The following is a 21,638-nucleotide window of genomic DNA, read 5'->3' as shown; positions in this document are numbered from 1 at the left end:
GGCTACGGAGCCAGTGCTTTCCCCCCCAGAAAAAATCTACAAAAAAGCTTTGAATTTTTTAAGGATAAAAACTGGGGCCTGCAGTGCCTTAAAAACGTGCCATAGCATTGATGCCGCAAGATTATTAATGACCAGAGTACGACCCTGGGAGGAAAGCTGCCTCAATAATCTCCTCCATTTTATCAACCGCTGCTCAGTTTTTTGAAATAAAATCTTGAGTTCCAAGAAAGACACCGAGGTCACATATTCCTTCATTGGTCCATTCAAGCTGCCCAAGTCAGGTTGGAGGGGGAGTTTCATTCCGTGGACCCAAGTTAAAAGCTTTGCTCTTTTCCAAATTAACTTAAGTCGAGCTTGCCAAGCTAAATTCCTTGACAGACTCAACCAAAGCGCGAACATCATCATCAGAGTGCACAATTGCGCAGAGATCATCCGCAAAAGCAATAGTCTTTGCTGGATTTTCTAACGGCAGAGGATAAAACCCTTGTAGCCATGTACGTAAACGATGCAGTAAAGGTTCAATTGATAGGGAGTATAGAAGGCCAGACAGGGGGCACCCTTGACGAATACCCCTGGTGACAGGGAAAGGCTGACTTAAGATGTTATTTACTTTGAGCAAGCCAAAAATATTATTGTACAATAGTTTAATAAATAAAATTTCCCTTAAAACCAAAACCCCGTAAAACAGCAAAGAGATAAGAATGATCAATCGTGTCGAAAGCTTTTTCCTGGTCTAAAAACACTAGACCAACATTTATATGTTCAGCAATACAAATATCGATCATGTCAAGTACAATAAAAATGCTATCATGTATTGTCCTTTTGGGGATGCAATAACATTGATCGGGGTGTACAATCTCCCCAATCAAAGGTTTGATACGGTTGGCAAGAACTTTTGAGAAGATCTTGTCGTCCGCGCAGAGGAGCAAAATGGGACACCAATTTTTAAGTTGCTGGAGGTCTCCTTTCTTAGGTATGAGAGCAAGTATAGCCCTGCGACAGCTGAGTGGTAGCAAGCCTAATTGTAGGCTATCAATTAAGAGGTCAAGCAACTCGGGTCCCAACAAATCCCAGAAGGCTTTGTGGAACTCTGCAGGGATTCCATGAAATCCAGTAGCTTTACCTGTGGGCAAAGTTTGCAAAGCTGTAAAAAAGTTCGTCAACAGTCACTTCCTTGTCAAGTTGTTGGCATGAAGATTCGGATAAGGTGGGCAACGAAGTGGTTAAGGAACTAATCATGTCTTCTTTCGTGTTTCTAGCGCAATACAAGTCAGAGAAGTTTTGTTTCGTCAAGCTTCTGATGTCTTTTGGATCATATGTTGTTCGGCCTCCTGGTACCTGTAGCGAAGTTATTTGCTGGTTTCACTTTTTTTTTGCACTTCCAAAGCAAAGAAAAATTTGGAAGGAGTATCAATAGAGCTGTAGTTCTCCATTCGCAGCCTAATTAGAGCCCCTCTGGCTTGTTTTGCACAGAGTTGAGCAAGGAGGGCTTTCTTTGTTGCTCTTAGAGAAACAGTCCTTTCAGCACTGAGAGTTGGAAGGCTTGACTGGAGAGACAATATTCCTTTGGTAATAAAAGATTGCAGTGCGGATTCATTGTTTGTACAAAAGGAGCTATATTGCTGACAAAAGGTTGTAATATGGGTCTTCGCATTGTCCCACCATTGTGTGAGACAGGAGTAGGAAGGATTCCGTCGTGGTAAAACTCCCCAAAAGGTTCGAAAGGCGACAGAAAACGCGTCATCTTGCAGAAGACTCGCATTAAAGGTTCAATGGGCAGTGCCACGATTTCGAGCCGGGGAAAGTATATGAAGGACAACCATGTGGTGGTCCGAAAAACCACTTGGGGTGAGGTCAACATGGTCTATGACATTTAACGAGTCATCATTCATGTATAATCTGCCGAACCTTGCAAGAGATTGTACTTGATGGGTGGGGCTCTTCTCCATTATGATCAAGGGTGGGAAACAATGTGCAGTTAAAGTCCCCACACAGACAAACAAGACCATCAAAATCAAGGTGTGCGAGGAACATTTCTAACTATGTGAAAAATTCTATTCTTTCCATTCTCGTACTTGGTGAGTATACATTTATTAAAGTGTGTTTATAACCGTTATAAAGGAAATTAACTGAAGCTAAATGCCCTTTAATAATCTTAAAAGTGACATTTTCAGGTCAGAGAGAAGGATTTAAGTAAAAAGCCACTCCAGCACTAGGACAGGTCAAGCTACTAAAGAACCATTGTCCTTTCATGATGAGAGTCCATTCGCTCGAGCACGAACAGCTACATCTTGTTTCTTGAAAAAGAACAACATCAAAATGTTTTGCTTGACAAGCAACTTTACCTGAGCTTTACGCAGGGGTGAACGTCCCCCATTTATATTTAAAGTCACAATAGAGAAGGTCATGGTGTAGGAAGGGAAGGTTTGTCAGGTAAAGGAAAGTTGGGTTGCGCTTGCAGCTCCTTCCGAGCTTTCAATACACACTTTCTAAGGCGGAAAACTTGTGACTCAGTCACACCAAGTTTTTCAGCCTGAAGGAGGAGACGTTTTGAGGAGTTTATAAAGCCAGACAGGTTTGGGAAGGTGATAATCTTAACGTTTTTCTTTCGAAAAGTGTCCTGAAGAAACTTTAGGATTTCCATGGGTGATACATCATCATCATCACCCACAAGTTCCTTGGCTATTGCTGGGTCATTCCAGACCTCGCTACTCGTGCTAGAGGCAAACGACGAGGCCCCATCTGAGTCATAATCCAAGTGGCCTTTATTTTTCTCCTCACACACCGAAGCCGATGCTCTTACAACGGAAATATCGTCTTCTACTAAAAGTGTAGCTGTTTGCACAGCGGGAGTTTTAAAAACGTAACAGAGATTAACGTTTTTATATCAGAGGCTTCGCACTCTCCCTCTGGGGCTGCCATGTCTTCTGCCTCCATTCCCTCAGACACTTCATCGTCAGCAGGGCGCGGGACGAGAGCAGGTTTATGGTTTTTTATTTTAGTTTCAGTGACCGGAGTGGTGACCACAACATCTTGGGGCGTTGCGCTCGCTCCTTGTTCATGAGAGGGATGAACGGAAGCGTCTTCTTCCGTTTCAGCGAACACACTGAACCTATTCTGCAGCAGAAGACCAGCTGCAGGAGCTTGTGTTTCTAAAAAAGAAACATAACATTCATTCGACGGTGCTATCGTTTTCGAACAGCTCGCCTGTGTGTCCTCATTTCCGCTTCCTCTTTTATAACTCCTCTTGGAGGACATGGTAATAAAACCCGCGTCATCAGCAAGAGAATTATTGATTTCCACGCTCGAAAATGAAGGCTGATCTGCCGTCCCCGACGCGCCATTATTATTATTAATATCGGCATCTGGTTCCGTCCGTCGAGATGTGCCGCTAGAATCGGCGTTTCTTCCTCACTGTCTGGATGTGCCGCCAGAATCGGCGTTTCTTCCTCACTGTCTAGATGTGCCACTAGAATTGGCGTTTCTTCCTCACTGTCTAGATGTGCCACTAGAATTGGCGTTTCTTCCTCACTGTCTAGATGTGCCACTAGAATCGGCGTTTCTTCCTCACTGTCTGGATGTGCCACGAGAATCGGCGTTTCTTCCTGACTGTCTGGATGTGCCACCGGATATACACTCCGGACAAGTACCTTTTAAATGTCCGAATGCACCACACGTGAAACACGTCATTGTCTCTGTTGCAATGTAGATTCGATAATTTCGATATTCAACGACCAATGCAGCTGAGGCATTGAGCGATTGAGCGTTGTTTTTTAACACCATGTAACAGTGCTGCCGGAAGGTCATGATATGGCGGACTGAAGAATCCGAACGCAAATGAAAGGGAATCATGGAGATTTTTGACACCACCGTGCCAAATTGCCCCAAAACGGACAAGACTTGTTCGCTTTTAACAAAAGGCGGTAAATTAGATAAAGTGACTTTCACCGCCGGTGAGTCCAACATACTAACGTTAACGAAAATACCGGGCGGTAAAGACAAACCGGTTTCAACTGCCTGAGCGACATAGCGCTCCTCGGAAAGAAACACAACAACTCGCTGGTTCATCTTTGAAGCTGCGAACACATTTTCAAAACCAACGAGTTTACCCAAGCCCATCACGACGTCCTCAAACCGAACCCCATCGGGTGCACTAACGAATATTCCATTCTTACGAGTAAGTGACTCGTAAATGCAATTCTGCAAACGACTGTTCGCCAGAGCTGAAAACAAAAGAAGAGTTTTTAAGTTTAACAAAGGAAAACCGTCACAAGCAACCAGCAAGTGGGTCAAATGAAGTATAATGGAAAAGAAGAGTATAAGGAAGTCGCTAAACCACCGATAAACGGCAGGCCTATGAAAACAAGGCAGATGAAAACGTAGGCCCAGAAACCCGAAGGTTTCAAGGAAAACCCACAAAGCACCTACCGTGCGCATTCTCCCTCTCTCTCTCTCTCTCGTCTCAGCAGGAAGGGAAACGGAAAAAAACTCCACAAACACGTACAGGGATACAGAGGGAAACAAAATGGGGATAGGAACAACACAGTACTCACAGCTGCACACATGGAGCCGCCATAACACCACAACCACGCACAACTCACCAACGACCAGGAGGGGGCGAGAGACAGGGAGAGGGAGAGAGAGAGGGGGAGAGAGAGAGAGAGAGAGAGAGAGAGAGAGAGAGAGAGAGAGAGAGAGAGAGAGAGAGAGAGAGAGAGAGAGAGAGAGAGAGAGAGAGAGAGAGAGAGAGAGAGAGAGAGAGAGAGAGAGAGAGAGAGAGAGAGAGAGAGAGAGAGAGAGAGAGAGAGAGAGAGAGAGAGAGAGAGAGAGAGAGAGAGAGAGAGAGAGAGAGAGAGAGAGAGAGAGAGAGAGAGAGAGAGAGAGAGAGAGAGAGAGAGAGAGAGAGAGAGAGAGAGAGAGAGAGAGAGAGAGAGAGAGAGAGAGAGAGAGAGAGAGAGAGAGAGAGAGAGAGAGAGAGAGAGAGAGAGAGAGAGAGAGAGAGAGAGAGAGAGAGAGAGAGAGAGAGAGAGAGAGAGAGAGAGAGAGAGGGAGAGAGAGAGAGGGAGAGGGAGAGGGAGAGGGAGAGGGAGAGGGAGAGGGAGAGGGAGAGGGGAGAGAGAGAGAGAGAGAGAGGGAGAGGGAGAGAGAGAGAGAGAGGGGAGAGAGAGAGAGAGAGAGAGAGAGAGAGAGAGAGAGAGAGAGAGAGAGAGAGAGAGGGGAGAGAGAGAGAGAGAGAGAGAGAGGAGAGGGAGAGGGAGAGAGAGGGAGAGGGAGAGGGAGAGGGAGAGGGAGAGGGAGAGGGAGAGGGAGAGGGAGAGGGAGAGGGAGAGGGAGAGAGAGAAACTTTTATTACAAAAGTATAAAAAATAATTTGCAAAGGAGAACCATTTTTCATTGGGACACAAAAGTTACATGTTCAATAATACAAGGTTACATCATGACAGCAAAAGTGATCAGTCTGTAATTAAGAGACCATTTTGAACAGTACAAAGTGAATCATTTAGAGCCCACACACTTTTAAAAATGCACATTTTGTTTATGAAGGTGTTGATGTGGATTTTTTAAACCCACCTTGTTGTGATCCTTGTCCTCCTGAAGGATTCTAACTGGCTGATTGTGGAATCCTATTTGACTTCAGACAGAGTTTAACGTTTGTCCGATTTGATTATAAAATCCTACAAAAACCCTATCGACACTGATAAAACTGATGTCCACACAAGTCCTTCCTTGTGAAACAATTTATTTCCTAATTATACACCATACACTTCTCACCCTTGTACAATGAACTTAAGAATCCCCATTTGATTGCAATATTATTTGGTTCTACTTCATTTATTCTTACTTTAGTTAACAGTTAGACCAACCCGACTCAATTCACTTCTTCATTACATCAGAGAGTTTTATTCTAACTTGGTACTTGGTCAGTTCCAAGGAGTACAAGCCACTGAGAAACAATACTTCCTCACGTGCTCGCACTGAGAACAATGTGCCTTTCAAAACATTTTATATTTCCATGAGAGAGAGTTTGGGGGATATTCACCCAGACTGTAGATGTGTCCTTTAGACAAAAAGCCACTTTGTACATTTTCTAAGCAAAGGTTAATTTACCAGCTTGGTCACTCTGCTCCAGAACAACACATTTCTTATCATTTAGGGCAAAAGTCTTTTGGCCAGAAATGACAGCCAATTCAATTTGTGGCATAAAAGTTACATTTCTGAAACTCCATTTGTTACAATTTAAAATACATTAATATAAATTTTGCCCCCACACTCCCCCTTTTTTTTTTAAGGAAAATTTGAATAATTTTTCTTACACATGATTACCATGTCCCATTCCTGAAGGAGAAAAGATTTCCATTATTCAAGTTCAATCAACAATGGCAGCGTGTGCTCATATCAGAAAATGAGAGACTTTCCATTTAATTTATGGCCTGTTCATCAGCATGTATCACACATTGGAAACATGCTACCCGAAGTCAGAAGATAAACAGGTCAGGGTGTGGATAGAGCGGCACCCAACGGGAAACACAATCGAAGCACTCCTTGAGCTGAGGAGAAGGTAGATGTGGGCAAGTACAAGTTTGGGCCAGACACTGGGTTGAAGGAGCGCAGTGTGGAATTCCAGGCCTGTCGTACATTGAAGCAACCACAGCAAGTTCACGATGTATTTGCAGAGCGGCAATCGAGAGTGTGGCTGAGAACATTCCTCCACGCAGGCACCACACAACGCCGACGTTAAGACTTTGCTCAACCCTCTCCTCGGTGGGTTTTTTCTTTCTTTTCCCACATTGCTCCATCTTATCTGCTCAGGAAGGGGAGGCATAATCATGTGATGAATGCTCAATCACCCAAATCTGGGTTCTCCCATCGTCCAATCTTTGTGTGGAATTTCTTTCCAAACTTCATTTAGATGAAATCGTACATTGCTTCAAAGACTGCTTTCAACACTCCGAAACAAACAAAGCATCAATTAAACACCAATCAATAAACGTCATGGGCACATGTAGTTCTACAAGACTAACAAAGATTCTTATGGAAGCATTTAACTTGCATTATATGTCATATCAATATTTTAATCCCTTTCCTTGTTACTTCCCAAAACAACATGCTAAAATATACAGAAATCCCAGTTGTACGTATACTCAAAACATCCATCTCATTCGCTATTTCCATCGACATTTTAAATCTCTGACATTTCTCCATCTGTCCACTTCTCTCTCACCAAAACAGCAAACATGCTGCCATTTTTCCAACTCACATACACAAACCATCTATCACTTCCTCCAACCATCTCAATTACGAATCCATTTTCTTTTATCAAAACAAATAAATAATTTTAAACAGTTGTTCAAAAATTGTCAAATCACTTGTCAAATCTGTTATCAGGCGAATATCATTTATATTGCAGCTCAAACACTCTGTCTACACATGTAGTTTCACCCTCCACAATCTTTATCCCAGTCTTGGAAAAGCATCTTAAACTTCAGACTAATAAACATCCAAACTCTCTTGAACAACTTTTTGGTCAAAACAAAATATTTCCTTTTAAAATCCATAAATGAAAAATTAAATCCTCAGCATCTATCAAATTAAACCATGAATTTTCCTTGACTGAATCGATCAAAGGGTTACACTGGGTTGTTTGCCATTGCCTTCCCAGCACAAGTTCAGGTAACCTCAACATTCGCAGACGAATAAAACAATATTTCAACGTCCATCCGAGGGAATCATCAATTATCTGTGAATTGCCCCACGTGCTAAACATCATCAAATCATTAAAATCATTCCAAATCACGTTTCTACATTTAAATCACATACAGTATATCCACATTCACAATTGTTATTTCACAATTTATTCAAAATCCTGATGGTTGTAAAATAAAACTTCAACACTTTTTCCGAAATGGACTTCACTTCAAACAGATTCAGTCGAGAGGGTGCGCCACAAACACCAAGGAACAAGGAACAGGAAGTTCTCTCCACATCCAGTGGGAAGAAAAAGGAAAAACTCTGACAGGCAAAACCCACAGTTTGCATTACTCTGTCATGGCTTCAACACATACACTAAACAGCATTGCATCTCATTGACTCGCGTGTGATCACATGACAAATACCAATCACATTTCTATCTCATCCTCTTGAATCTGCATATGAATCGAATTTCACACCTAAAGCAAAGGCTCGAACAAAGACTCAGTGTAAAGATATATGCCACCCCCCACAGATCGAGTGGAGGGGGTCTCACACAGTGTAGTTTGCGACCTTCGCGTGGAAATACAACGCAAAGAATGTACAACATGCCATTTCAAACAGACCCACAGCTCAACTCAGCACGAGTTAAAATATCGTCAAAATCCCAACAGAACACGTTTCGTTGCAGTGAATATTGGAATAGCACAAGTTTCATTTTTTACTCTCAGTAACACATCGCATCTCAATGCAAATCACCCACCATGCTCCCAGCTGGTTAATCATCTCCTGCACTCTACAAAACGTTTCGTGCAAATCATTGCATTTACAAATCCATAAAACCTCCACACAATATAATATAACAACCTCACTGCCAACAAACTTCCAGTGAGTTCAATGAACAAAAAGTAACTCTAATAACTCTTACAAACAGGTAACTTACAATGTTTATCTATTTAACCCTATCTCGGCGTCTCAGCCGTGTCCTCGGCCTCTCTCTCACAGCCGTTCCGTATCAATGCAAACATGTGGCATGTCGCTTCATCATGCCCATTTAATTACACATCTGGCTCCTAAACAAGCCTCTTCTTGTCATCTGACTCCTCTTCTTCTCCAGCACATTTCTAAAATAACTACAGTACTTATTGTTTACTTTAAAACGGACTCCCTCCGCCGGATCCTCTTCTTTCTCTCAATAAAATTATCTGAAAATGAACTTTTCTTTGTTCGAAATGCGTTACCTGCTGAGAGCGCTCTCCCTTACCTTCACTCAAGCACTTGTCGTTCCTCCAGGCACTGCCTCCGGCAGATTAAGCACCTCCGGTCACGAGCACCGCACCAACGTCGGTTCGAATCCGAGGCTCGGCGCCAACTGATGTGGATCGTTTAAACCCACCTTGTTGTGATCGTTGTCCTCCTGAAGGATTCTAACTGGCCGATTGTGGAATCCTATTTGACTTCAGACAGAGTTTAACGTTTGTCCGATTTGATTATAAAATCCTACAAAAACCCAATCGACACTGATAAAACTGATGTCCACACAAGTCCTTCCTTGTGAAACAATTTATTTCCTAATTATACACCATACACTTCTCACCCTTGAACAATGAACTTAAGAATCCCCATTTGTTTGCAATATTATTTGGTTCTATTTCATTTATTCTTACTTTAGTTAACAGTTAGACCAACCCGATTCAATTCACTTCTACATTACATCAGAGTTTAATTCTAAGTTTGTACTTGGTCAGTTCCAAGGAGTACAAGCCACTGAGAAACTATACTCACTCACGTGCTCGCACTGAGAACAATGTGCCTTTCAAAACATTTTATATTTCCATGAGAGAGAGGTTGGGGGATATTCACCCAGACTGTAGATGTGTCCTTTAGACAAAAAGCCACTTCGTACATTTTCTAAGCAAAGGTTCATTTATCAGCTCGGTCACTCTGCTCCAGAACAACAGATTTCTTATCATTTAGGGCAAAAGTCTTTTGGCCAGAAATGACAGCCAATTCAATTTGCAGCAATTTAAAATACATTACATTTGTTACAATTACAATTAAAATACATTTGTTACAATTTAAAATACATTAATATAAATTTTTCCCCCACAGACCCCCAAAACTCCTTCGTTCTGCGCATGCGCGAACGACCCCCGAAACTCGTTCGTTCTGCGCATGCGCGAACGACCCCCGAAACTCGTTCGTTCTGCACATGCGCGAACGACCCCCGAAACTCTCGTTTTGCGCATGCGCGAACGATCCCCGAAACTCATTCGTTTTTCACATGCGCGAACGACCCCCGAAACTCGTTCGTTTTGCACATGCGCGAACGACCCCCGAAACTCGTTCGTTCTGCGCATGCGGAACCGACCCCCGAAACTCGTTCGTTCTGCGCATGCGCGAATGAACCGCCAAACTCGTTCGTTCTGCGCATGCGCAAACGATCCCCGAAACTCGTTCGTTCTGCGCATGCGCGAACGACCCCCAAAACTCGTTCGTTCTGCACATGCGCAAACGACCCCCGAAACTCGTTCGTTCTGCGCATGCGCAAACGACCCCCGAAACTCGTTCGTTCTACACATGCGCAAACGATCCCCGAAACTCGTTCGTTCTGCGCATGTGCGAACGACCCCCGAAACTCGTTCGTTCTGCGCATGCGCAAAACCCCCGAAAGTCGTTCGTTCTGCGCATGCGCGAAGGACCCCCGAAAGTCGTTCGTTCTGCGCATGCGCGAACGACCCCCGAAACTCGTTCGTTCTGCGCATGCGCGAAAGACCCCCCAAATTCTTTCGTTCTGCGCATGGGCGAACGACCCCCGAAACTCGTTCGTTCTGCGCATGCGCGAACGACCCCCGAAACTCGTTCGTTCTGCGCATGCGCGAAAGACCCCCCAAATTCTTTCGTTCTGCGCATGGGCGAACGACCCCCGAAACTCGTTCGTTCTGCGCATGCGCGAACGACCACCGAAACGCGTTCGATCTGCGCATGTGCGAACGACCCCCGAAACTCGTTTGTTCTGCGCATGCGTGAATGACCGCCGAAACTCGTTCGTTCTGCGCATGCGCGAACGACCCCCGAAACTCGTTCGTTCTGCGCGTGCGTGAACGATCCCCCGAAACTAGTTCGTTCTACGCGTGCGTCAACGAACGCCGAAACTCGTTCGTTCTGCAAATGCGCAAACGACTCCCGAAACTCGTTCGTTCTGCGCATGCGCAAACGACCCCCGAAACTCGTTCGTTTTGCACATGCGCGAACGACCTCCGAAACTCGTTGGTTCTGCGCATACATGAACGACCCCCTAAACTCGTTCGTTCTGCGCATGCGCGAATGACCCCCGAAACGCGTTCGTTCTGCACATGTGCGACCGAACCCCGAAAATCGTTGGTTCTGCGCCTGCGCGAACCACCCCCGAAACTCGTTTGTTCTGCGCATGCGCAAACGACCCCCGAATCTCGTTCGTTCTGCGCATGCGCGAACGACCCCCAAAACGCGTTCGTTCTGCGCATGCGCGAAAGACCCCCGGAACTCGTTTGTTTTGCACATGTGCGAACGACCCCCGAAACGCGTTCGTTCTGCACATGTGCGACCGAACCCCGAAAATCGTTCGTTCTGCGCCTGCGCGAACCACCCCCGAAACTCGTTTGTTCTGCGCATGCGCAAACGACCCCCGAATCTCGTTCGTTCTGCGCATGCGCGAACGACCCCCAAAACGCGTTCGTTCTGCGCATGCGCGAAAGACCCCCGGAACTCGTTCGTTTTGCACATGTGCGAACGACCCCCGAAACTCGTTCGTTCTGCGCATGCGGAACCGACCCCCGAAACTCGTTCGTTCTGCGCATGTGCGAATGAACCGCCAAACTCGTTCGTTCTGCGCATGCGCAAACGATCCCCGAAACTCATTCTTTCTGCGCATGCACGAACGACCCCCGAAACTCTTTCGTTCTGCGCATGCGCGAAAGACCCCCCAAATTCTTTCGTTCTGCGCATGGGCGAACGACCCCCGAAACTCGTTCGTTCTGCGCATGCGCGAACGACCACCGAAACGCGTTCGATCTGCGCATGTGCGAACGACCCCCGAAACTCGTTTGTTCTGCGCATGCGTGAATGACCGCCGAAACTCGTTCGTTCTGCGCATGCGCGAACGACCCCCGAAACTCGTTCGTTCTGCGCGTGCGTGAACGATCCCCCGAAACGAGTTCGTTCTACGCGTGCGTCAACGAACGCCAAAACTCGTTCGTTCTGCGCATGCGCAAACGACTCCCGAAACTCGTTCGTTCTGCGCATGCGCAAACGACCCCCGAAACTCGTTCGTTTTGCACATGCGCGAACGACCTCCGAAACTCGTTGGTTCTGCGCATACATGAACGACCCCCTAAACTCGTTCGTTCTGCGCATGTGCGAATGACCCCCGAAACGCGTTCGTTCTGCGCATGCGCGAACGACCCCTGAAACTTGTTCGTTCTGCGCATGCGTGAACGACCCACGAAACTCGTTCGTTCTGCACATGTGCGACCGAACCCCGAAAATCGTTCGTTCTGCGCCTGCGCGAACCACCCCCGAAACTCGTTTGTTCTGCGCATGCGCAAACGACCCCCGAATCTCGTTCATTCTGCGCATGCGCGAACGACCCCCAAAACGCGTTCGTTCTGCGCATGCGCGAAAGACCCCCGGAACTCGTTCGTTTTGCACATGTGCGAACGACCCCCGAAACTCGTTCGTTCTGCGCATGCGGAACCGACCCCCGAAACTCGTTCGTTCTGCGCATGTGCGAATGAACCGCCAAACTCGTTCGTTCTGCGCATGCGCAAACGATCCCCGAAACTCATTCTTTCTGCGCATGCGCGAACGACCCCCGAAACTCGTTCGTTCTGCGCATGCGCAAACGACCCCCGAAAGTCGTTCGTTCTGCGCATGCGTGAATGACCCCCGAAACGCGTTCGTTCTGCGCATGCGCAAAGGACCCTCGAAACTCGTTCATTCTGCGCATGCGCGAACGACCCCCGAAACTCGTTCGTTCTGCGCATGCGCGAATTACCACCGAAACACGTTCGTTCTGCGCATGCGCAAACGATCCCCCAAATTATTTCGTTCTGTGCATGGGCGAACGACCCCCGAAACTCGTTCGTTCTGCGCATGCGCGAACGACCACCGAAACGCGTTCGTTCTGCGCATACGCGAACGACCTCCAAAACTCGTTCGTTCTGCGCATGCGCGAACGACCCCCGAAACTCGTTCGTTCTGCGCATGCGCTAACGATCCCCGAAACGCGTTCGTTCTATGCATGCGTCAACGAACCCCGAAACTCGTTCGTTCTGCGCATGCGCAAAAGACTCCCGAAACTCGTTCGTTCTGCGCATGCGCAAACGACCCCCCAAAACTCGTTCGTTCTGCGCATGCGCAAACGACCCCCGAAACTCGTTCGCTTTGCGCATGCGCAAACGACCCCCAAAACTCGGTCGTTCTGCGCATGCGCAAACGACCCCCGAAACTCGTTCGCTTTGCGCATGTGCAAACGACCCCCAAAACTCGGTCGTTCTGCGCATGCGCGAATGACCCCCGAAACTCGTTCGTTCTGCGCATGCGCGAATTACCACCGAATTCGAATTACCACATGTATCTCGCTATTTGTCCAAGAGTGATTTTCACATCTCGACATATGATTCCTGCAGTTAAGAATGATGTTCTGCCTGCCTTAAAATTTAGCAATACGACTACGGGCCCGTAGGGGCGGGCCGGTATTTGCGTAAACGACGACTGGATTGGGGCATTATTTCAATTTGATTGGACCAACAGTATCATAAATTGCCATAACTTGGGAAACATATTCAGGTCCCCAGAGTCAATTGTGACGTCATATCAAATGAAGAAGAATTGTGTCGTCCTGTCATTGGTCGACAGATAAATGGCAGTAACTTAGGAACCGCTCGTCCGATTAATATCAAACCTTGAAAAGCACATCCGCGGGGCCCCGGCAATATTCCTGGCAAGTTTCAATCCGATTTGACCCGCGGTCGTCAAGAAACGGCGGTCACAGACAGACAGACAGACAGACACACACAGACACAGAGATTGTTGGAATTATAGACACTTTATTTATGAGTTGAAGTGCCGGTGTGATGCTTGGTATGGAGGCAGAACTGCCCAGATTCCAACTGACAGAATCAAACATCACGTCCCTTTGTCCATCAGGAAAAACACTATTGGTCCGCGAATGCAGCAGGTACGGGCTTGAAGGAAGGTCCCAGCATCAATCCCAACATCGTGTGCATCTGCTATTGGACAGCATTTGATTGAGAATGCAAACAGTTCTAAACATTATAATGTGGATGCATTCAAGATAATGATGTTGATTATCTCCATTCTGATTGAGCACATACAAATACACAAAGTGTTTCTTTTATATAATAAGTACAGTACTGCACAATAAAACCTGCATTTCAAGAGTTTAAGAATGAATGCTTTACTGGTGAGGGGTAAAACGACTTTCAGGCCAACATGTACACAAACATTACAAACCATGATATAATTTCATCGAAACATGGGATGATGATACAATGAAAACTGAAATGGGTTCGTTTGGAACGCAATGGGGTTACCATGACAACAATGCTTGCAGCGTCACAAAGACCATCGTCGCGATGCATTGTGTGTTCACCTTTTTGAACATTTCGACCATTCTGCCACATTCGCTGCTACGATGTGGTCGTACCTCTTTGTGCTCTTGAGTTTTTTCAAAGAATTTCAAGAGGATATGTTTCCGTCGCACCTGCAAGTGCATCCAGGAGTCTGGACTATAAGGAAGTCTTACCAGGTAAGTGGGAAACGAAGAGAAAGACCGTCCCTGATGGACAGAGGATAAAGGTTTAAAGATCCCATTGATGAGAATGAAAAGGAAGTTAGAGTAACGGAGCAGATTGTAGTATTCAAGAAATTATGACGGTTTGATTACGATGTGAACAAATTTACTCTTGAATCTTGTTACAAGGAAACCACACCTGTTTGGAATGTTTGATCCGTTTGCTCGGCCCGTGGTCAGAACGTCGAGTTTCAACTTCAGTTTGAGAGGATCCCATTTAAGGATTGTTATGAAGGAAATTGATTCCTGTTTTCATTGAAGTGACATTAATTTATTAAACTTGTTATATCCGTGTCCACAGATCTTTGGGGAAGGTTCCATCTTCGGTCCGATGGACGTTGGACAACTCGTGTCGCTTTGGGCGAGATTTGAATTTGCTGTTGGGATCATCTCCATGGTGATATTTATCATCAACTCGCTTTGTGTGATTTATTTATGGATGAACAAACGGTTCCGGTAAAGCTCTTCACAAGTCTTCATTTTATAATTGATCTACAAATTGAGAACAGCAAACTTTGATCCCGATGGACCTCTCCACTGATGAATATGTTGTTATTGGAGTTTATAAATCTGGTGGTCCTCTGATTGATACATTTGAACTACACAGAGAAATGTTCTCTCAAACGAAGTTCTGGTTTTTCTTGTGTGTTCACAGAAAGGAGAAGAAAGTTGATGGAGAAGATGAGTCTGATGGGGAGGATAAAGATGTGGAAGATGATGTTGACAGATTGGATTCAGAAGACGAGGAATGTGATTGTGATGATGGAGACGACGGATGTGATTGCGACGATGACGACGAATGTGATTGCGAAGATGACGATGACGGATGTCATTGTGAGGATGGGGACGATGAATGTATTTGTTCCAATGACGATTTTAATTGAAGACAGGAACACCAGGTTCACAGGGGAGGAGGGGGAGAGGCTCTATTTTGTGTTGTACAACTTCCAGGAATCTGATTTCATTCCAGTTGTAGTTTTTTCCAAGTCGTTTTCGATTAGATAAGGTCACCAGCACAGTTTACCACCCTCTGGGTGGGACGAGTTTGCACATCACCTGCTGAAAGAACAGACTGTGTTGCAAAAAGACTATTTTGATGTGTGTGTGTGTGTGTGTGTGTTTGTGTGTGTGTGTGTGTGTGTGTTTGTGTTTGTGTGTGTGTGTGTGTGTGTGTGTGTGTGTGTGTGTGTGTGTGTGTGTGTGTGTGTGTGTGTGTGTGTGTGTGTGTGTGTGTGTAAAGGGTTCTGAAGTGGTCGAAGCAGTTCAAACGGTGTAAAGGTCAGACGGCTCTTTCAAAAAAAGGGATCAAAATGGATCTATGTGGTCTCAACGGGTCTAAAGGATCTGTGGGTATAAATGTCAAAGAGGTCAAAGGATACATCGGAGTGTAAAGGGTCGTGTGGGGTCGAAAGGTCTTTCGGGTAAGCAGGGTCGAAAGGAGCAACAGCAACAACAGAAGCAGCACGGTGTTGAGGGGATGCAGGAAAAGTAGAACCCTCATTGTGATCACAGGCTGAAACAGCAACACAAGCAACATGTAACTGAGGGGCTGCAACAGCAACAGCACAAACATCACGGTGTTGAGAGGTCATACCACATGCAGGACCTTCAACAGGTAAGCACTCTTCAATACTTGGGGAAGTTGGGGTGAACACACTGGGTGCAAAGACAGCAAATCCCAAGATCGGGACGTTTCGCTGAACTTCATTTTGGCAGTTGTTCTTTTATCGACATTGCTGTTCATACTTCCTTCGATGAAGAAGACTGTTCTTAATTGTGGAGATAATTGTAATTATAACTTTGGTAGGAAGGTAACTTAATGACATAGTCATCACTATGCAGGTTAAATAACAAGAAGTTTAACTTTCCTCGACTGGATTATTCACCTTTTCGTCGTTACCTGTTCCATCAGTGCATTCCCTTCAGTGCCCTTTCCTGAACAAGCTTTCAAACTCATGAAGATATAAATTTATTTAATCTTTCATATTTTTATTGTTTTTTTTTTTTCCGACGACCCCTTATAAGAGGTGCTCGTTTACTCTCCTCCACCCCCTCGAATGAAACCATCTCCCAGATTGGAACGTAAGTTGCGAAGATTCTTGCCTTACATGACAAATAATTCCAAACTTTGTATAAACTACATGTTCTTCACCCCCATCATATCCCATTCTGTCTGTGTCTCAGAAGCGTTTGGAACAAACGAATATTTTGCTGTACTCTCATCCAGACAAGAATAAAACAGATCATAAAGTTGGTGAAAGTCTGGCATCAGTGTTACTGTATCTGTATATAATTAATTGTGTGCAACTGAATGATCATTAAAATTAATTAAATCGATGAATGTTGGTGATTGAATTCAAGCAGGTTGGATGTCACGTGGCAGTTTTCCAGCTTCATCCTCATTTCCTCATCTCCCCTGACCAAGGCGAGTGGATTCTTCCCGAAACGTCGCCTTCACCGATGAGTAGTAAGTTCAGCTTTTTTCAATGATAAACTTTTCCTGCATTAAAATTAATTGTTTGAAAAACGTTAATTAATATCCAGTGGGACTTTGTGATGAAGAAAGTGAAGATGTGAAATTGAAGGCAAAAGGGAAGGGAAATTGAACTGAGATGCAGAGAATACAGTGTTTCCAGGATTGTGTAAGAAGGTATTAAAATGATGAACATTATGAATGCGGTGATATACAGTGGTTTTCACTTCCTTCAGCTGATGTGTGTGCAGAGACCCAGAAAACGAGTTCTACCTTGACCCAGCATATCAATTCTACCTTGATGATCCATGAAATTCGGGAAAATCAGGGAAAGAGTTCTACCTTGAGGGCACAAAATATGAGACCGACCTTCCAGACTCGAAAAATGAGTTCTTTGGAGATCGAAACCAATCGATCCATGTCATTCTTGGTTGGATGGTGCTTGATGAGTGTAAGTTCAGTTGATTAAAAAATTAATGGTTATATATTACTTAATTCGATATTAGACATGTAATGTATTTATTTCTTCTTTTTCAGCAATATCAAGAAAGTGCTGGGAAGACCTGAGATTTACTGAGACAAATTTATGATATATCTCTTCCTTTCCACTTCTTCAAACTTGAAACAACTGAAACTTCATTCTTAAGATGGAACTGAAAGAAAAAACCCAAAACTTTGTTGAGTTGAAAAACTGCATTGACCTTGTATTATTATTGAACTGCTCAAAAAAAAAAATTAAACTGTTTTAAAAATCATAATTCGTTGAGTTTTTCGATCCTCGTGGAGGATCTCTACGTCTGACTCACGTTGTTGTTCTTCATCTTCTTCTTGTGGACTTGTTTGTTTCACAGCCTATAGTTTTCTTCGAAACTTCCTGAAACTTGGCATATATATGTAAAAATACCCTGCGCAGACAGTAACCATCTCCAATTTTGAAAATTCCTCCAAGAAAAAAAAAGTTATGACGTCAAAATATCTCCGCAAATGGAAATCGCCGAAAAAATTATCTCCGAAACTAGGCAAGCTTTTTCAATTCTGTTTCTGGGAATCGAACAGGGCATTCGCAGAGATGAAATACCACACACATGATACATCACTGTGACATCATATCAATTTTATGTAGTCATTCCTATTTTTTGTTTCGCAACCCAGAGTTTTCATCGGATCTTCGTGAAACTTACCATGTAAATGCAGAAAGCCCACACGCAGACAGTAACCATCTCCGATTTTGGAAATTCTTCTGAGGAAAAAAAGTTGACGTCATAATATAACCTCCAATGGAAATCGCCCATACCATTATCTCCGAAACGAGTCAAGCTGTTTGAATTTTGTTTGCGGGAATCATGCCGGGCATTATCACAGATAATTAATTTATTGCAAACCTGATACATCACAATGACGTCATATTCGTTTTATGACGTCATCATTAAGAGAACGAAGATCTCAGCTCATTTGAGCTTGTTTGTTTCACAGCCTACAGTTTTCATCGAAACTTCCTGAAACTTGGCATAAATATGTAAAAATACCCTGCGCAGACAGTAACCATCTCCGATTTTGAAAATTCCTCTGAGAAAAAAAAAGTTATGACGTCAAAATATCTCTGCTAATGGAAATCGCCTAAAAAATTATCTCCGAAACCAGGCAAGCTTTTTTAATTCTGTTTGTGGGAATCGAACAGGGCATTAGCACAGATGAATTACCGCACATATGATGCATCACTATGACGTCATATCAATTTTATGACGTTATTCCTTTTTTTTGATATTTTTTGTTTAACAACCCGGAGTTTTCATCGGATCTTCGTGAAACTTGCCATGTATATGCAGAAAGCCCACGCGCGGGCAGTCAACATCTCCGATTTTGGAAATTCTTCCGAGAAAAAAAGTAGACGTCATCATATCGCCGCTAATGGAAATCGCCGAGACCATTATCTCCGAAACTCGGCAAGCTGTTTGAATTTTGTTTGCGGCAATCAAGCCAGGCTTTAGTTCAGATAATTTATCGCAAACCTGATACATCACAATGACGTCATATTCGTTTTTATGACGTCATCATTAAGAGTACGAGGATCTTCGCTCATTTGAGCTTGTTTCTTTTTAAAAAATTGTGTAAAAATGATTAATGATCTTGGGATTAGAGTTGGGTTTGAGTTTGGGATCTGAAGGTGAGGGTTTGGGTTTTAGGTGTGAAGGTTAGGGTTTGGGATTGGGGTATGAGCGTTTGGGTTTGGGGTATGAAGGTTGTGGTTTGGGTTTTAATGTGAGGGTTGGGGTTGGATTTGGGGATATTCGGGTTTGGTTTTTCATGTGAGGGTAGGGTTTGGGTTTGGGGTGTGATGGGTTAAAAAAAAATTGTATACCTTGTCGAGGTTCGTATGAGAGCGAACACACAACACACAGCAAGCGGGGGAATGTGAGAAGAGAAGTGGTAGTGGGAGGGACAAAACAGTGGGGAACAGAGACATTAGGAGATCTGTGTAAGGGAGAGGATTTGGGGGCAGGGAACATGGGGAATACAAGATGGACATTACAGGGACTTTCAGGAAGGAAAGCAGGGAATTTGAAGGAGGTGGGCTTGGGTGGATTATCGGGGGTAGAAAATATCGAGGATTTGGATGGGGGGTGATAAGAGGTGGTGGTGAACAGCTGTTTTGAAGGCCTGGAGGGAAGAATTGGATTGAACAGAGTGAAGGAGTTTATTCCAAAGGCAGGGAAAAAATAGGAATGAAAGAGTGAAGGTGAACAGGTGAGGCTGGAGAGGAGATGGTAGAAGAGAGAAAGACCACCGACTCGCCTTCGGTGAGGGAGTGAGAGGCCCAAAGACTCATCGCGGGAGATGCCAATGATCCGAAATGCCTTGGTTTCTACAGCGTGAAGCCGAGAAAGGTGGGAGGCAGGAGCACCAGCCCAGAGCGGAGAGCAGTACTCCATCAGGCTGCAGACAAAAGCTTTTGTAAGTGGTCAGGAGCTCAGGTGGGCCGAGGAAGGACCTTGCACGATGGAGGATTCCCAGTCGGCGACTGGCTTTGGAGGCCAGGTTTGAAATGTGGCTTTCCCATGAAAGATTATGACAGATAGTGAGACCCAGAAGCTTGAAAGAAAGGACTTCTTCCAGAGGATTGTTGAGAAAGTGGATGGGGGGGGGTTCTAAACGGTCCTTTCAGAGAGACATAGTGAGATTTCTCCGGATTGAAAGACATGTTCCACGTGTTCGACTAGTTTGTGATTTTTACCCAGATCTGCAGTGAGCGAAGAAGATGCTTCATGCCGGTCTGAAGGATGACCGATGGTATTTCAGAGGGCGGAGTCATCAGCAAACATATAAAGAGGATTTTCCAGAGAGTCAGTGAGATTATTGATGAAAACCAGAAAAAGAACAGGGCCCAGAATGCTACCTTGAGGAACTCCAGCCTGGACAGGAAGAGGTGATGAAAGAACTCCATTTAGGGCCACACGTTGACTGCGATAGGAGAGGAAGTCTGCAAGCCAAGAGTGGAGATGGCCTTGGATACCATAGGAAGAGAGAATGTTGAGCAGTGCAGGGTGCCAGACTGTGTCAAACGCACGCGATATGTCTCGGGATATGGTTCTGATTTCATGTCTGGCATTGAAGACCTCCATCCATTGTTGGGAGAGCAGAAGCAGGATATCCAGGGTCGGGTGACCTGGTCTGAAACCAAATTGAAGATCGGAAATCAAGCCATTGGAGAAGAGGAAGGATTTAATGTCTGAAGTGATGATGGATTCCATAACCTTGCTGATGATTGGCAGAAGGCTGAATGGTCTGTCGTTGCAGGAATCTGTTTGTGCACATTTTTATGCAGGGCAGGAATGTTTACTGATTTCCAAGCAGATGGCAGATGACGTTGGGTAAATGAGAGGGTGAATAAAACAGACTGAGGGTGAGCAAGAGCAGAAGAGCAGGTTTTTAGGAAACGTGGGCTGATGCCGTCTGGACTGGTTGCAGAATCTGAGTTGAGGTTTGACAGCAAACTCTCCACCTTGTCAGGAGAAAAGGACACAGAGTCCAGGGACAGTTGGGTGCGACTGGGTAAGGTAGTTAGAGAAAGCGATGGGTTTTGGACACAAGATTTAGCTGCAAACACCGAGTTTAGGCATTCAGCCTTTTCACGTGTGGTGTCAGCAGCGTGGCCATTTGAAGTAAGGGAGGGGATGGAGGGGGAACATACACCACAAACAGATTTGATTAGACGCCACCACGATTTTTGAGGAGGGAGAGAGGTTTGAGAGTTTGGACTTTAGCTTTTAAAGATGATGTTTTCTGGCTCTCCTGAGGGAAGATCCACACTTGTTCGAAGCTTTATGGAAGGAACTGAGATTACCCTCAGTTGGGTTTGCTTTCCATGATGCAAACATAAGTTGTTTCAGGAAAACTGCCTCGCCACAAGCTTCAGTGAAGCAAGCGCGGGAGGAAGGGAAGGACAACTGAAGACGAGAGGGGATAAATCTGTGCATGAGGGAGAGCAAGTTTCTTTGAAAGAATTCCCAGGATGAGTTGATGTTGGAGAAAGTCGCGATAGGAGACCAATCTGCAAGTTGGATGGCTGCTTGGAGACCCTGCCAGTCGGCTTGAGTGAAATGCCAGACTCGACGGTGGTGA

General features: G+C 44.9%; 1 pseudogene across 1 annotated transcript in view; it reads left to right on the top strand.

Annotated features, from left to right (window-relative positions):
- The window catches only part of LOC147026467 (uncharacterized), a 143,026-nt pseudogene extending 125,290 nt beyond the window's left edge, over positions 1 to 17,736 (top strand). The window contains exons 23-29 of the transcript XR_015058365.1: positions 14,847 to 15,001; positions 15,201 to 16,160; positions 16,571 to 16,627; positions 16,730 to 16,795; positions 16,907 to 17,012; positions 17,255 to 17,469; positions 17,556 to 17,736. The product of XR_015058365.1 is annotated as an uncharacterized LOC147026467 (transcript). The remainder of the gene's footprint in view (positions 1 to 14,846; positions 15,002 to 15,200; positions 16,161 to 16,570; positions 16,628 to 16,729; positions 16,796 to 16,906; positions 17,013 to 17,254; positions 17,470 to 17,555) is intronic.
- The last annotated feature ends 3,902 nt before the right edge of the window (positions 17,737 to 21,638 follow it).

The sequence above is a fragment of the Eptatretus burgeri genome, chromosome 5, assembly GCF_056783735.1.
Source record: "Eptatretus burgeri isolate ZD-2024b chromosome 5, Ebu_testis_v1, whole genome shotgun sequence".
Classification (NCBI taxonomy): Eukaryota; Metazoa; Chordata; class Myxini; order Myxiniformes; family Myxinidae; genus Eptatretus; species Eptatretus burgeri.
This window is presented reverse-complemented; position numbering and strand designations above follow the sequence as displayed.